We start from the raw sequence: 16,958 nt of genomic DNA on the forward strand, positions 1-16,958 counted from the left end.
AAGAGGCCCAACACACTAGATGACTATTATACCAAGATAAGGAATGCCTACTGTTCCATGCTTAGACCGCAATTTGGTAAATCTGATCACTTGGCTGTTCTTCTCCTACCTGCATACAAGCAGAGGCTGAAGAACAAAGTTCCAGAGATTAGAACAACAAAGAAGTGATCGTGGGAGGCAAATGAACGGCAATACTCAAAACTAGTCAATAAGCGTCAAGACCTTGGCCTCTATACATCCTTGTGCAACTGGATCCTCGATTTCCTCACTTGCAGACCCCAGTCAGTTTGGGTTGGCAATAACATTCCTCCACAATCTGCACCAGCACAGGAGCACCACGAGGCTGCATGCTTAGTACCCTGCTGTGCTTGCTTTATACTGTGAGGCTAAGGACAGCCCCAATACCATATTCAAGTTTGCTGCTGACACCACTGTTGTAGACCGAGTCCAGGGTGATAAAAAATCAGCATATAGGAAGGAGATTGAAAATATTGTTGAGTGGTGCCATAACAACAACCTCCGACTCATTGTCAGCAAGACCAAGGAGCTACTTATTGACCTCAGGAGGAGGAAACCAGAGGTCCATGAGCTAGTCCTCATTGGAGGAGCAGAGGTAGAGAGGGTCAGCAACTTTAAATTCTTCGGCGTTAGCATTTCAGAGGACCTGTCCCAGGCCCTGCACATAAGAACAACTCAGAAGAAAGCACGGCAGCACTTATACTTCCTTAGGAGTTAGTGAAGATTCAGCATGACATCTAAAACTTCAATGAACCTCTATAGATGAGTAGTGTGGTGTGTATTGACTGACTGTATCACAGCCTAGTATGGAAGCACCAATGCCCTGAATGGAAAATCCTACAAAGTGTACTGGATACAGCCCAGTCCATCACAGGTAAAGACTCCCCATCTAATGAGCACATTTACATGGAGTACTGTCGCAGGACCGCAGCATTGAACATTTGGGACTCCCACCTCCCAGGACATGCTCTCTTCTTGTTGCTGTGATCAGGAAGAAGCTACAGAAGCTTAGGACTCACACTACTGTTCGGGAACAGTTATTGCTCCTCAATCACCAGGCTCTTGAATCAAAGGGGATGACTATATTCAACTTTACTTGCTCCATCGTTGAAATATTCTCCCAATCTATGGACCCACTTTCAAGGACTTTTCACTTCATGTACTTGATACCTATTGCTTATTTATTTATTTATTATTATTATTATTTCATTCTATTTGGATTTGATTCAGTTATGGTTATTATTCTATTATGGATTTATTGAGTATGCCCACAAGAAAATGAATCTCAGAGTTGTATACGGTGCTTTGATAATAAATTTACTTTGAACTTTAAGGATATAGGCTGTTTCTGGTGCCCAAAGTCTTTCAGTAATACAGATGCCTGCTTTCAATGTGCAGTCGGATTGCAAGTTGTCAGTAAAATAATTCTCCCTAATAAGGATACTATATACTGACTCTGACATTTAAGCATTTGTGTTGTTTTGATAGATGAAGAGGTAACTAACACATGTATCACCTTTTGCAGACTGGCAAGGACACAGGGATTTTGTCAAGCTGTGTCACAGTGTAATAGAGAAAGCGCATTTCTACACAAAGATGACTATCATCACATTGTCACAAATCTTCAGGATTACCTTCAAACTAAGTGAGATGTACCCTTGAAATATTCCATCTTATTTTTAACATCTTCTCTTGTAACCTGTAGTTCAGTAACCGGGCATCCTTCCCATCATATTGTGTGTCTCTGAAGCAATAATGAACTGTCAAGGAGCGTATCTTTTAATGCTCATGTGATCAGAGGCACAACATTTCCAACTGTTCTCCTTCTCCTGTTGGAGATTGCAAACACAGACTCTATGGGATGGTGGAAAGAAATGACAAATATCTATCAAATCATCAAAAGTACTGGCAAAATAGAAAACTCACCACAAATCATTTCAGTTGAGAGGATTTCAAAGAGTAATTCCTTGTTCAGGTTTCATTTGCAATCATGTATGGAATCCTGTACCGGAGGCAAAGACCCTGGTCAGAAACTAACGATGTGATATTTGTGAAGATGGAAAGATGCGAGTCTTTTCCTTGTCCTTCTGAAAAATAAGATAGTCCAAATCTGACTGGGTGGGCTCGCTTTCAGGGACTCTGTTCAATGTTCTTTTGTTTATATTTTTTTTAACAATTTGCGCATTTGATCAAGGCGTTAAGGCCAAGAGCGAAGGATGAGCTGGCGTTCAGCTCACTGCTCTGTGAGATTTACTCACCTCAGTGCTGAGCTGAATCTGGAACTGTGGCCTGCAGCCGCTGGGTTCCTGGACCAACTTCACTCTCCTCATCGCTGAACTGACTCCCTGGCAGTGGACTCGTTTAAGATTCTGCGTTTAATGTTCTGTGTGTTATTCATTTACCTTTTTACATGATTTATTCTTTTTTTTGGGCTTTGAGTGACAGTCTTTGCTGTGTGGATTTTTTTTCAGTGGGTTCTATTATATTTCTTTGTTTTGTGGCTGCCTGCATGAAGACAAATCTCAAGGTTGTATACAGCATACGTACGTTGATAATAAATGTAGTTTGAAATCCAATTGCATTCAGCTAGCTAACTGTGGTTGTATACAAAGGCCCAGCTGAGCCTTGAACCAGACACTCGTGTTGCAAGGTACTGTAGAGCTCAGCTAGTGCATAGCTGAGGCTCGACTTCCAGACAGCCTGCCAGGTATTGACAAGAGCCAAAGCTTTGGACAGGTATTCACCTCCCTGTTAAATTATGCCAAGCTTTATACCAGCTTCTAAATGTTTCCAATATTCAGAGCCATTTAAAAACTATAAACATTGCTTTACATCATATAAAAATAAAAATTATTTTAAAGTTGGTTAAAAACTCAAAAACATTGATCAAAACACATAGATGACAGTAAGATGATAATTTAATTTGTACTGCTTTCCTTCCGTTTTTCAGTGTTTTCTTTCTTGTGGCCAATTGGTGGGCGGATGATCTGTTAATTTTTTTGTGTGTCAGAGTGGGAGTTGGGAGTATGGTGCTCCTGTCACTGTTTCTTTCTGCAAGCAAGGAGGTCGGGGACTGTTACTGTTGCAGTCCTTTTCTGTGAGCGAGGTCTGTTATTGTTGCTTTTGAACCTTTGAAGCTTCAGTTCTCTCAAGTATAGTAAAATCAGTAAAAATAATAAATATCTTGAGTCCCAGGAAAGCCAATGGAAATAATTGAAATTGAATCACAGAAGCATCCCCTTCCTCCCCCCCCCCCCCCAGAGATGATGGGAATCCCATCACCCTTAGCTACTGGATGCACTGGCATCTCACGTTAGATCAAAGGGCCAGCCACTGGCAGCTCAACTTCGCACAATACTAGAGAATTTGTCCAATGCTCATGCTATGTAGGTGAGTGGAACAATTGGGGCAGGAGTGGGGTGGGGTATTTAATGGTAAAAGGAGAAAGAGAGTAAAATTTAACTCATGTAGAAATAGTGAAAGTGGGTGCTTGATGGTCAGCGTGAACTTGATTAGATAAAGAAAGAGTTTCCACACTGTGCAAGTCCTGGACTTTAAGTACAATTATTTTAAATGTGAATAAAATGGTGAAGTATTAATCAAATAATGTGGGCTAATGCACCTGCTTGTGTGCTATTTTGACACTGGCTCTAATAGATATTGGCATTAATATCAATGAATCAAGAAACAACTCCTCATTGGTCAGCAAATGATCTCCTTTGGGACTGTTGTGGGTCAGATGTATATGACTAGATGACATTTAAGTTACATAACAGGGGGTGCAAGAGAACGTAGCATAAAGCAAAAATACAAGTTAAATGACCTTTAAAAAATAAGCAGTAAATTATTAATGATACAAAATAAGAGGAAGAAAACATGAGCTCTGGTCCAAAGTATAGCTTGCCACAGGTGGTGACAGCTTTACATTGTCCATTAGAATAATTGTTACCTCACAAGACTCCCACTTAATATTGTGACAAAGTGTTGTATTTTAGACCTGTTACTGTGCAATTAGTTCAAACCCAAGCAACTCAAGCACACTTTCCTTGGCTCAAACTTTCATTGCTCTAACCATTGAATTCCTGAATTGAAATATCTATGAATACAGATGGTTCGATAAAATCAGTTTTTGTATGCTTTGGCCCTGGAATGGGCTTAATTAAAGAATTTGCAAGCCAGAAGTATGGGCATTTTTAATTAAGAGTAGGCCCCTCTTACAACAGGTTGTATGCTATTGCTACCTAAATAAGCAAAAAGGAAGTTCTTCCAATAGGAGTTGTGTTCCTGGCTCAGATCTTCTCACTCATGCCAGATACATTGGTAGAAATTTAAAGGCACATAGGTGAGGGGTAATAGTGCAGAAAGAATCATTTCCATGAAGGATAGCAAGACTTCTCTTATGTCAGATACAATTGAGAAATTACTGAAGCAATCTAGTTTCTTTTTATCTAAAGCACAGCTTCAAAAAGCTCATAAATTTTGCAAAGCTTTTCAGTTCTTATAGTCTAGTGAAACTTTGCCAACTTAGTGCCAATTAGTGAAGAATCAGAGGCAACATTGTACTACGTGCTTGAAGTCCACTAAAAGCAAGATTATCCTGACTGCCAATCTTCATTAGATCTGTTGCTCTTCACCCGTCAAAAGCAGAAACTGTTGTCACTTCTCTTTGTACTGAATGGAAACACTGGTGTCTAGGATGACGGGAAGGTGCAGTGTGATGTGCTGCTAACACTTATCTTGATTGAAAAGCACATGAATTTAAATAAATATATGCCCACCAATGTATGCCCATGAGTCCGATGGACTTCAATATAAATTTCACTAACATTCAGCCTCACAATTGCTTTGTTTGGAACCTGTTTATTGACAGTGAAGAATAATTTTCCCATGTCACTTCTGACCACAGGCAACTGTCCCTGCTATCAGTGTTAAATTTAAACCCAGCCTCAAGTGCCAATTTTAATAACTGATTAGATTAGATATTGGTGGTAAGGTAAATAGTGGAAAATATTTAGAGGAAATTGGTCTCCCTTGAGTTCTTTACCTGAGTTAAAGGTCATGACAGTGAAACACAACTGAGTTTTGGCACATGTGGCATTTACACAGGAAGGGAGGACACTCTGGGGGAGAGAAGGGTTGAGACTGATGGAAGAGTACTTATGGAAGTAAAGCACAGTAATGAAACTGGTCTATCATATCATTATGATTTGATTGATCTTTTTGAAGTTCACATCTGAACCACACAACAGTCTCGATGCGTGCCCACCTAATGCGATCTGAAATCCAACATTTATTGGGGCAGCACCAAAATGCAACTAGAAAGAACTAGCTGGTGTTCAGCGTGGATTCACAAAGAAAATATTACTACCAGAGGCAATGATGTTTCCCTCAAGTTACTACAGAGAGTAGTGAGCACATGGACTCAGTGGCCATCTTATTAGGGACTTCCTGTACCTAATAAAGTGGCCACTGAGTGTATGTTTACAGTCTTCTGCTACTTAGCCTATCCACTTTAAGATTTGTTGTATTGTGCATTCAGAGATTCTCTGCTGCACATCACTGTTTTAATGTGTGGTTATTTGAGTTATCGTGTTGGCTAACTAGAGTTAGAATCCTCTCACCACCCTGTCTGGTGCCAACAATCATTCCGCAGTCAAAGTCGCTTAGATCACAGTTCTTCCCTATTCTGATGTTTAACTTGAACAGCAACTGAACCTCTTGACAATGTCCGCATGCTTTTGTGCATTGAGTTTCTGCCACATAATTGGCTGGTTTGATATCTGCATTAACGAGCAGGTGTACAGGTGTCCCTAATAAAGTGGCCACTGAGTGTACAATTCCTCAGTAACAGGAGAAAGGAACCAGTTGCCATTACCAAGCAGATGAGGTTGGAGGCAACGGTGGAGATGGATGCAGTGTAGAAAGGTGTCATATCCCCTAAAGAGTTGGGAAATGTGAGCTTATTTACTACTGAACTGCATAGCTTGATGGACATATTTCCTAACATGCCATCTTCCACTCTGTGTTGATAATCAGTTAGTTCACAGAACTTGCTTAAATGCTAATCCTTCAATTTGTGCACATTCTTTTACTTCTCTGTTAACCTGTGCACGTCTGTGACACTCCATCCCTTGTACAATGGCTGTATAGCCATCACTCTCACTGCACTTACTTCATCCAGTTGGGGCTAAGCAGCAAAAATGCAAGATTGGTTAACACAGAGAGGTCTTCTATGGAGAGCCAGTCACAGCTTTCAAATGAGTTTGGAAGGTCAGACAGAAGTTATGCACCTCTAACAAGATGAGAAATAACTTACCTCTGGTCTTTCATCGTATCACATATCTACACCATGATTCCATCAAACAGGGTGCTAGAAGAACAAATGGGAACTCCAGTTAACATGTTCTCATTGCCCCATTGTATCCTGTCCATAGTGCCTCCTCTCTTAATACTCGAGTCTGCTCCCACACAAGTGTTGCTGGAACATTACACTCAGCAACTCTAAGATCATTGGAGTTTTAATATAAAGAGTGCGACTCTTATCTCCGAATCCATGGCTGTTTGACCGGAGGTTAGATTTTCACAGATCATTTTAAAATATAACACATTAGTCATTAATGCTTAGCACAATTTCCGTATCTTGTGACTTTACCAAGATTAGAATTTAATCTTCTGACTTGTTTGATTCTGAATGTCAATCCATTTTCTTATGCCAACAAGTGTAGAAAAGTGATTGAAACTTAATTTTGTGCAAGTGGACGCTACGGGGGAGTGCGGGAATGGAGGTGTGGAAGTTGGTAGAATTGGGCCAATTTGTTCTTTTCTCACTTCACTGAGTCTGCATTACATGGATCTTTGAGTAGCTAGTGTATTGTTGACATCTCCGTGTAGGTGGTAGGTCTAGGCACCGTTGCCTAGACATGCAGACTAGTTGCCAACCTCTGATCATCGTATGTATGCTTGGTTGGTGCCAGAGTATGTGGCGACACTTCAAAAAATACAAAACAAAGTTTGAAGGTTCAGAAGTATATTTATTATCAAAGTGTATTACTATATACAATCTTGAGTTTCATTTTCTTGCAGACAGCCGCAAGACAATAGAATCCATGAAAACAACCCACACCAGAAACACCATCAAACATCCAATGTGTGAAAAAAGAACAAATCGTGCAGACCATAAAAAGTAAACAAATAACATACAGAACATGAACTGCAGAGTCCCTGGAGTGAATCCAGAGCCACGGAGCCAGTTCAGCACTGCAGACAGTCCAGGACCCGATGGCTGCAGGCCACAGCGATGGAGCCAGCTCAAAGCTGAGGTGAGTGCCGATGGCTGCATGCCATATCTGCAGAGTGAATTCAGCGCTGATGCAAGTAAAGCCGGACAGGTTAGTGAGCTGAACACCGGTTATTTCTTTGCCCTCTGTCTCAAGCTTTAATTTTTTAAATTTGGCTCAGCACTTAAATCAGCTGAGGGTCCGCTCATTTTCAGCTCTCAGGCCCGGGCCCTGCCGCATCAATTCAGCCAGATGCTTCAGTCCTGTCGGGAGTCCACTCCAGCAATAGCCGCCACAGCCGTAGCTGCATTCTCAAGAGTCCGGTTCACCTTTTTCAGGATACCAAAAAATGGCAGGTCATACGAACGGTTTAAAAGCACAACTCCAAAAAGGAAATAACAGGCAGCAGAATGCAGTGATCACTGTTTATAAAAAGTATATTTAATTATGTAATGTCCTGGTTAAGATTTTTACTGCTATGCTGTAGGAATTTCATTTTAGCAGTTCTGTTAGAGCAGTCTGTTCTGCTTTCAGCTCGTTTGGGTTTGAGCTGATGTACGAGGCTTTGTTGTTCACCTTGGGAATGTGGTGATAGCCAATCAGGATGGTAGAGTGGGGAGAAGGTTCAAGAGAATGCTGGGGGGGAGAGGTCAGGAGGTCAGGTCAGGAATGCTAGAAGAAGTCAGGAGGGAAGATGGGGGAGGATGCCTTCACTGTTGCACTTTGTGCAGATCAATGGCTTTGAGGAGGAAGGACCAACATTCCTGTGGGAGAGCCTATTTGGACGGATTCTGAGCGACATTCGGAAGGTGGTGTGTGCTTTCTCGCAGACCGAGGGTCCAGCATATGAGTTATAGACAAGTTTGAGCTCCACTGTGCATGCACATGTGGCTGTTTAAGTACTATGGGCCCTTTTTGTTGTTTCTTTCTTTCCTTTACTATCTGTTTGCTTACGTTAACATTCTTAAATGTACTTTTATTAATTGCATGCAGTGAGGATCCGTTGTTTCTTGCCAACATGCGATTGTCGGGGGAAGGATTCATACAAACTAGGGTTTGGGTAGGTGAGACATCCCAACCTCACGGATTTGGCAGGACCAAAGTCATGTACAGCCTAGACGTATGAAGCCTGAGAAAGATGGGTTTCTTGCTGTGGAGTCTAGCGAGGGACTAACTTCCAGAGAGACCCAGTAAAAGGGGGTTTCAATTAAAATAGTTAATATTTTGTTTGCTGCCTGAAAGATGGTGCCATGTCTCATCAGTGTCATCTTGAAAGCTGACCCCAGCACACCTTGGATATGTCGGTTGTTTACGCAAACGACATAATTCCCCGTATGGTTCGATAAAAAACAAATTTGAATCTTGAGTCTTGAAAAAAGCACGTGAGGTGGTATGTTGTGCTTCGAAGGCACAACCCTCATCTGGAAAACCTACCATTGCATTCCTAGTGCTGAGATCTCATTCCATACTAATACAACCTCCACAGCTGGAGTCTATAAAAGAATATAAATCCTTACACCAAATAAAAATTATGTTTCCGGGGCAACTGTGAGAGATGTAATGCAGATAATGGGAGCAAAGCAAGAATTAGTAAAGCTGATGAGAATGAAGCAAGATTGTTAACCCTTTAGATGAACACCCACTTAACAGCAAGATGGTAAAGCAGGTAAAAGTAAATACATGCCGCAACAGCTGAAAACAATGTAAAATGTTTGCAAGTGAAGTAGTCCCATTGCATTCACCTGAAGTGAAATATGTACAGTGCCTATAAAGAGTATTCACCTCCCCCCCCCCCCCCCCGCCCCGGAAGTTTTCATGTTTTATTGTTTTACAACATTGAAACACAATGGATTTAATTTGGCTTTTTTCGATACTTACTAATGGAAAAAGACTGTTTCATATAAAAGTGAAAACAGATGCCTACAAAGTGATCTGCAGAGTCTGTGTGGATAGATCTCTATCAGCTTTGCACATCTGGACACTGCAATTTTTCCCCATTTTTCTTTACAAAACTCGTCAAGGTCTGTCAGATTGCATGGGGATCGTGAGTCAACAGTTCTTTTCAAGACCAACCACAAATTTTCAATTCATTGAGGCCTGGACTCTGACTTGGCCACTCCAGGACATTAACTTTGTCATTTAGTCTGATGTAGCTTTGTCTTTATGCTTGGAGTTATTTCCTTGCTGGAAAACAAATCTTCTCCCATGTCACAGTTCACTTGCAGACTGCATCAGGTTTACTTTGTGTATACTCCTGAGTGGGTGTGGCTGCAAGGTGGTGGAGGTCTGAGATCAGTCTGATGAGTCCCCTTTGCCCAAAGTGACTGTTCTTAAGGTGCCAGTAACCCACTTTTGCCTCTTCTCCTATCAGTAGAAGTGGCATTTCCGTGCTAGTAGTTAAGCCACACGTGAAGGCCAGGAGCTGGACTTGTTAGCCAGAAGCTATTTGAGGTGCACGCCATTGGGAGCATTTAATAGGTAGTGGGAGCTTATCCCCACCACCTTCTCTGTCTACAATAACCTTACAGAACCAATATATCTAACTAATGGGTTTATTTCCTCTCTTTGTCTTATTATTAATGCAAAATGAACAGAACTTTTAAAGAATCCTAGTCACCGTGGTTGAAGTCCCTCCCCTATGAAGAAATTCTGCATTAGTGCCAGTCTGAATTGGTTAGGCTTCACCTGGACAACCCAACAACCACCACTAGTCATTGAAATATTGTCGGCAGAATTGATAGTTCTATCAATTAGGACTAATTGGTGAAAGGTGAAAATATTATTGGAGACTCCATCTCGTCTGAGTCAATTTGCTCCAGGAATTTAGAACAAGGGGGATTGTGGTTCCCAGGTCGATGAGCTACAACATCAGAGTGGAAAAGCAAAGGGCATGGGGCAAGTTAGGTTTGTGCCAACAGTGATGCGGTGAGCTAGCCCTATGAAGTAGCACTTCCTGCCCCTTCTTGCAGGTATTCCAGCTGCTTCCATTTTCAAGAAACTTACTGATTTACATTCACAGTAGGTACAACTCAGAAACAGGCCATTCCGTACACAATCCGATCCCAGTGTCTGTGCTCCACATGCGCCCTTCCTTAATTTATTGTTTATCATCGTAACAAGATCTGCTCCCATTTCTTTTCCACCCATTCAAATTATCAAGCTTCCTCTTTCCTTCAATTACATTTACGTAGTTCAAGCCAATTACTCCATGTACTGGCTCTGAGGGTCCAGAGGCCAGAGAGGGTGAAAGATCCTGGCAACGAAAGGGTTAATGCATGAGGAGCGTTTGATGGTTCTGGACCTGTTCTTGCTGGAGTTTAGAAGAATGAAGGGTTTCTCACTGAAACCTATTGAATTTTGAAATGCCGAGATGGAGTAGACATGGAGAGGATGCTTCCTATAGTGAGGAATTTCAGGACCCAAGGGCAAAGCTTCAGAATAGAAGGGTGTCCATTTAGAACAGAGATGAGGAGGATTAACTTTAGCCAGTGGTTGGTGAATCTGTGGAATTCATTGCCGCAGATGGCCATGGAAGCAAGATTGTTGGGTATATTTAAAGTGGAGGTTGATGGGTTCCTAATTGGTAAGGGCATCAAAAGTTAGGGGGATAAGGCAGGAGAATGGGGTTGAGGGGAATAATAAAGCAGCCATAATGGAATGATGGAGCAGACTCAATGGATGAAATATGTTTTATGGCCTTATGGTCTTTCACACTGGAGCAACTTGCAAAAACATCTCCAGTTATTGTGGCAGAAAGCTTCCTGAGTAGACAGAAGAGAGGCTGCAGATGCTGGAATCTAGAGCAAGAAACAGACTCTGGAGTCTGGAGCAAAGGGATGTTCAATGTTTCCAATCAAGACTCTTCATCAGGACTGAGAGTGCGGAGGAAAGATAACCAGCATAAAGAAGTAAGAGGGAGATGTGAGGTAGGGGCTGGTCAAAACTTGAGGTCTGACTAATATTTTATTTGTTTTGTTTTATCATTAATGCAAATATTTTTAAAAGAATAATTGAAAGAGCTAGTGAAGTCTGTGAAAATTCTGCATTAGTGCCAGCAAGAAGTGATTAGGCTTCATCTGTACAACCAGGTAGGGAAGGAGATGGACCTAGGTGGCAGAGTGAAATGGGTAGAGTTGGGATGCAGAGGCAGAGATGGATGAGGAAAGAGAAAAATAGGAAGGCAAATGTTGTTAGGTGGGAGAGGGAAAGGTGGAGGCAGCGGAAGAGCCTGAAAGGTAATAATTGGAAACACAAGAGTGTGGATGCTGGAATCCGATACAGAAGGAAAGTGATAAATAGAACCATGTAAGGCAGGGATGATAGGTCCGTGGTGCAAGTTGGGAGAGAGGAGAAGAGAACCAGATATGTGGATAATACATCAATGGAACCAAGTGGGAAGAGAAAAGAAACAAAATGGCAATGAGTAGGGACCAAGAGGAGAGAAAATGGAATACAGTGATTGTGGGTTCCCTAAAATTGGAAAAATCAATAGTCATACCTGTGGGTCATGGACTAACCAGACAAAATATGATATGTTGTTCTAGATTGAGATTAATCTAACCCTGGCAGTGGAGAAGGCCAAAAACTGACAGGCCACTGTGGGAATGGGAATGGGAGTTGAAATGAAAGGTCAAGAAAGCCTCAGCAGGCAGAGCATATGTGTTTTACTGATGTAGGAAAGGTCATACAAGAGTACCAAATGTCGTATATGAAGTTGCAGGAACAATGTTGTACACCTAGAGTTGTAGGGGGTCAGTTCCAGGAGAAAGGGAGGGGACTGGGTAGCTTCTTGTGCAGTGCTTTAGACTTAATGCTTGCTTAGATCTGCAAAATCTCCAAGCTGACACCAGTGAAACTGCACACAATTCAATCAGATGTTCAGACTGATCCAGTTCTGTGATCAGTTATAGATTAGCTTTATTTGTCAAGCGTATATTGACACATCAAAACATACGTTGGTCATAACATCTCTTGCATCAGCAATTAATACATTCCAAAAGATAAGTGAAGAGGTCAAGTTTCACCCTGCCCTGTTTGAAGGCAAGGCAACAAAATTGGCAGATATGCGTTGAGTAACAGCTGTTAATGACTCAGCTCCTGTCAGACCTTTAGTTGGACTAAGCACAAGTCCAAGAAGAGCTGCTGGTCAGATGCTTGCTCATTGCTGAGTCACGGGAATCATGCCAGAGAGAGGATTGACTGGTGTAAATAACCATACCACTGCATGAGTTTCTTTGAATTACTTTATTTCAATTTTCTAAAAAAAAATTAATATTGCTTAGAAGTTTATTTTATAGTTTTAATTATTTAACTCTACTTAAATAACTTTAAAATGTCCGTGACTATTTTAAAGTAACAAAATAACACAAGCTCTTTGTAGAAGCACATGGGTTCGACAGGAGGGGAGGCTTGGTGGCACAACAGTTTAAATCTACTCTCCTGTCAAGTTTAGTCTTGGACGTAGGCACATCCAAGAAAGATTAATATGAATGGTGAGCCTTAGCAAACAAGCCTGATTCAGTGTATTCTGGGATCTGGCACAGTCCAACCTTACAGTTAATGATAACACCTTGGTCACAAATCTGAACTCTTTCAGTGGGTTTACTTTTGATCTGTTGAATTTTGCTGGTGCATTTACAAATTTTACAGTTATCTCAGAACTGTGTGAAAGCTTCATCCAGCTTTCATATTTTGAAAGCCAAGACATCAGAGGTACCTTCATTCCATCAATGGTGGTTCTATTGCTTTCAGTGACATTGGCTGACCGAGGAAAAGCACATATGAAAATCAAGACCTGAAGATTGTGAATAAAAAGCTCAAGGTCTAAAGAACAGCAATGATTTTGGCCTTCTTGTATGCTTCTAAGACATGGCCTACCTACCAAAGGCACATTTAAGTACCAGAAGGATACTGTCACGTTCTCCTTCGGGTGTAACGAAACGCCGAATTTAACGTCCGGATAAACCACAGTTAATAAGAACCAGATCGCAGTAAGATTAACCATTTACTGTTCACTCTTCACATTAACATATGGTGAAAACTGTTGATAAAACAATACAAGATTGATACAGTATTTGTTCCTTCCTTAATATCACATTTCAAGTGTAAATACTTGCAAAGGTGACTATAACTACATTACACTAAGGTGCAGTATACAGGGAGAGTTTACCTGCTCCATTGACTACTTTAAATACACTTCCATGCAAACTATCCGCGACTCTTTAACTAACGAAAGCATAAACATTATCTACCGTCGTTACCTCTAACAGGATCAGCATTAACATCTTAGTTCAATATATCGATTATCTATTAACTTACAGCGTTGCTCTCACTGTGATTTCTCATGCCTGCAAAACTGCTTGTGCTCAGGTGAGCCTCGTGGAAAGCCCCCACCCTCGCGCTAATTTCAAACCGGTGTTTTCCCACAAGACGCGGCGAAACCGGATGTGACGTCATCGCATGCCGATATATTTTACATGCAATGAATACACTTTAAACACTTCTAATTCTAACTAGAAAATACTATTGAATGAATTACTAAGCGAAAATATTATAAACTAAATAACTGTCGTAAAGACAGCACAGATACCATCAATGTTATCTGTGCAAAATCCTCCAAATCCATTGAGATTTAAATGAACATTTTCCAGGTCAACATCATCAACATTAAGGGCCTAAATACACTTAGATAGCTATATCACTCAACACAACTGACTCCAAACTCCTGAAGCAGACACGGTTCTGAGCTTTGTCTCTGGCTTACCAGGTGGACAGAGGAAGTTTCTAAAACTTGTCTAGCTTTTGATCTTGGAATTGGAAACAAATATTCAGGGTGAAATAGAGAAGCTCAAGTCTATGCATGAACAACACACAGAAAACCTGTATAAGTGGAGGCAGTAGTGATCATCTCACACGCTGCCCTTCAGCCAATTTCAGGTCATAAATACAAAGATTCTGCAGATGCTCAAGATCTTGAGCAACACACACAAAATACTGGAGGAACTTGGCAAGTCAGGCAGCATCTATGTAGGGAATGAGGGGTTAGGGTTATGAAACATCGACTGCTTATACCCCTCCATGGATACTCCCCGGTCATCTTTGGCATGATCTGCATTTCTCAGTTAGTTTCAACAGTTATTTCAGAATCACAATACCAGAGAGGAAGCATACTTGATAGTGAGGAACTGCCTAAAGAGAAGGTTCCATCTATTATTCTTCATAATTTAGATGGAGACACTACATGAACGGCAACACAATCCAGATTAGAGATATGGCACATTTCAATAAGAATTGGATGGAAGAATCTGCAGAATCTTGGAAGGTCATTGATATCTGATTTGACTGTGATTTTTTTGAAACTAACACTGAAGCATCTGTAAGAAAACTGAAAAAGGAAAAGAAATCCAGAAAACATTCAGCAGCTCAGGTAGCATCTGGAGAGATAAACAGAGGTAAATATGAGGTCTATTCCTGTTTTGCTAGTCTTCAAGGACTCTGTTGAAGGCTCATTGACTTGAAAAGTTAGCTCTGGTTCTCGATTCACAGATCCCTCCTCATCTGCTCAACATTTCCAGGATAATTTGTTGTTTTTCATTACAAGAGTGGTACATCTTCATTTTGATGTAAAAAGGACAGTGCAGTTCTCAGAATTTTGAAAGCCCTATGCAGCATTCTGACAAGACCCAGGAGTTATAATGTGACAATGGGAGAATTATCCTTCCTTCACAATGGCTGCCATTAGGCAGATGACTTCTCATTAAAATTGAACCTAAATTGGTTACCTTGGATGCTTGGCAACAATTTCAAGTAATCTCATTGAAAGGCTTAGAAGATATCTGCTTCTGAGACATCCTGGAAACTGTCATCCTAGTTCACAGATCACTCCTACCTATCCCATTGATTTTATAACTAGTCCATCTCATGGATAAAGTGCAACAGTTTTTCAATTTTCATTCTGTTTTATTCTCAACAAAGAATATAATACTAAGTTTGGGTTTATATTTCTCACAAAGAATTATTACAATAAAACACATTGTGGTGCAATACCTTCAGCCGTGTTTGTCTGTATCCAGCTGAAATTCAGTGGCATCTGCAGTACATACAAACACCCTGCAGTTGCAATTGCTGTTGACCTCCTGAGGCAGAACTGTTCTTGTCAACTAACTTCACTGTAACTTAAAGCAGACCTTCATGCATCATTTATGCAGCGATATGTTGACTTCTAATTTGACATATACTACATTACATAGTCACAAAAATGTGAATGATCAGTTAACATGAATCTTGTATTGACATGCCAACAGACTTTACAATATGATTAATGGAATGCTGTCTGTGCCCGGGCTGATGTATTGCTTATCGTCATATCACAGCATAAATCTTTCAGTGTTGAAACTTCACTTCTTAAGTGTGGACAGTGAGCCTACTGTGAGAGTAATGTAAATTGTAAGAATCAAGTCAATCAGCAGAACTTTTCAAGTTGAAGAAACAGCGATATTGAACTCAGTGGTTCAAAATCAGCTAAAAGCATGTGTTGTGGGATCTGGACTGACCATTTTGAGGTAGAAATCTTTTTTTTGGTTTTCATTTTAATTGATTCCATAAACTGACTAGGGTTCCACTTATGAGCACAAAGAGATGCTGGAAATCCAGAGCAACACACACAAAATGCTGAAGGAACTCAGCAGGACAGGCAGCATCAATAGAAATGAATAAACAGTCGATATTTCAGGCTGAAACCCTTCATCTGGACTTGTGAATGACTCTGCTTCTGAAATGTTGACTGTTTATTCATTTCCATAAATGCTGAGTTCCTCCAACATTTTGTGTGTGTTGCTCTAGGGTTCCACTTCGATCCTGTTCACTGCCCACTTTCAAGACTATCACAGGGGATGGGAAGGGAGGAGGTCCCTTTCCCTCTCTGTCATCTTTTGTCACTTCTACTATTTTCCTTTAGGCAAATCGCCACCTTTAAGCAAATTGCAATGGAAATATGCCAGTTGATTTTTTTTCATGGTTAACAGGCTTGTGGGCAGAGAAGCCAGGAATTCTGGCACTCAGTGATACTCAGATGATCAAGAGATGTTTAAACTCAATTAAAACCAATGACTCCATGTTTTGATTCAGAAGGTTCTATCTGCTATGTCTATGCTCTTCCCTCATATGAATGGCAATAGTTATAGAGTCATCGAGTAACACAAAATCGAAATAGACCCTTCAGCCTGCTGAGCCAGTATGAAGCATTATTATCACCCATTTACACAATTCCCATTTTGCTTTCCTCTCATAGCCATCAATTCCCTACAGATTCACCTACACATTAAAGCAATTTACAGAGGTCAATTGACCTACAAACCAGAGCATCCAGAGGAAATCCACAAGTCACAGGATTGAGCGTAGGTCATTAGAGTTTAGAGGCAGCAGCTCCACTAGCTTCAACACTATGACATACATTGTCAGGTCAAAGTTCTGAGTCAGCTGTGGGGAAAACAATTGCATGGAAGAAGAGCCCTTCAGCTCAGAATGCAATGGCAGGGTTTTAGGTGGATAGTGAGGGACACGAGGGAGATACAAAGTCCAACAAGAAACAGGAATTACAAATAGGAGGTAGTGATTTGATCTCTTAGGTCTACAATGACTTTCTGGAAGAGCAATCCAGTTATT

At 40.9% G+C, this 16,958-nt stretch overlaps 1 long non-coding RNA gene across 3 annotated transcripts in view; it reads right to left on the minus strand.

The window, feature by feature from the left end:
* The window catches only part of LOC132399195 (uncharacterized), a 91,910-nt gene that overhangs the window by 51,827 nt on the left and 23,125 nt on the right, over positions 1-16,958 (minus strand). For 2 of the 3 annotated variants that reach the window (XR_009513908.1, XR_009513907.1), the window contains exons 2-3: positions 6,335-6,388; positions 1,945-2,105 (exon numbers count right to left, since the gene is read on the minus strand). This is a non-coding gene — a long non-coding RNA (uncharacterized LOC132399195). Of the gene's footprint in view, positions 1-1,944; positions 2,106-2,276; positions 2,478-6,334; positions 6,389-16,958 lie in introns of those variants that run through there. The other variant, XR_009513909.1, reaches the window with a different exon arrangement.

The sequence above is a fragment of the Hypanus sabinus genome, chromosome 9, assembly GCF_030144855.1.
Source record: "Hypanus sabinus isolate sHypSab1 chromosome 9, sHypSab1.hap1, whole genome shotgun sequence".
Classification (NCBI taxonomy): domain Eukaryota; kingdom Metazoa; phylum Chordata; class Chondrichthyes; order Myliobatiformes; family Dasyatidae; genus Hypanus; species Hypanus sabinus.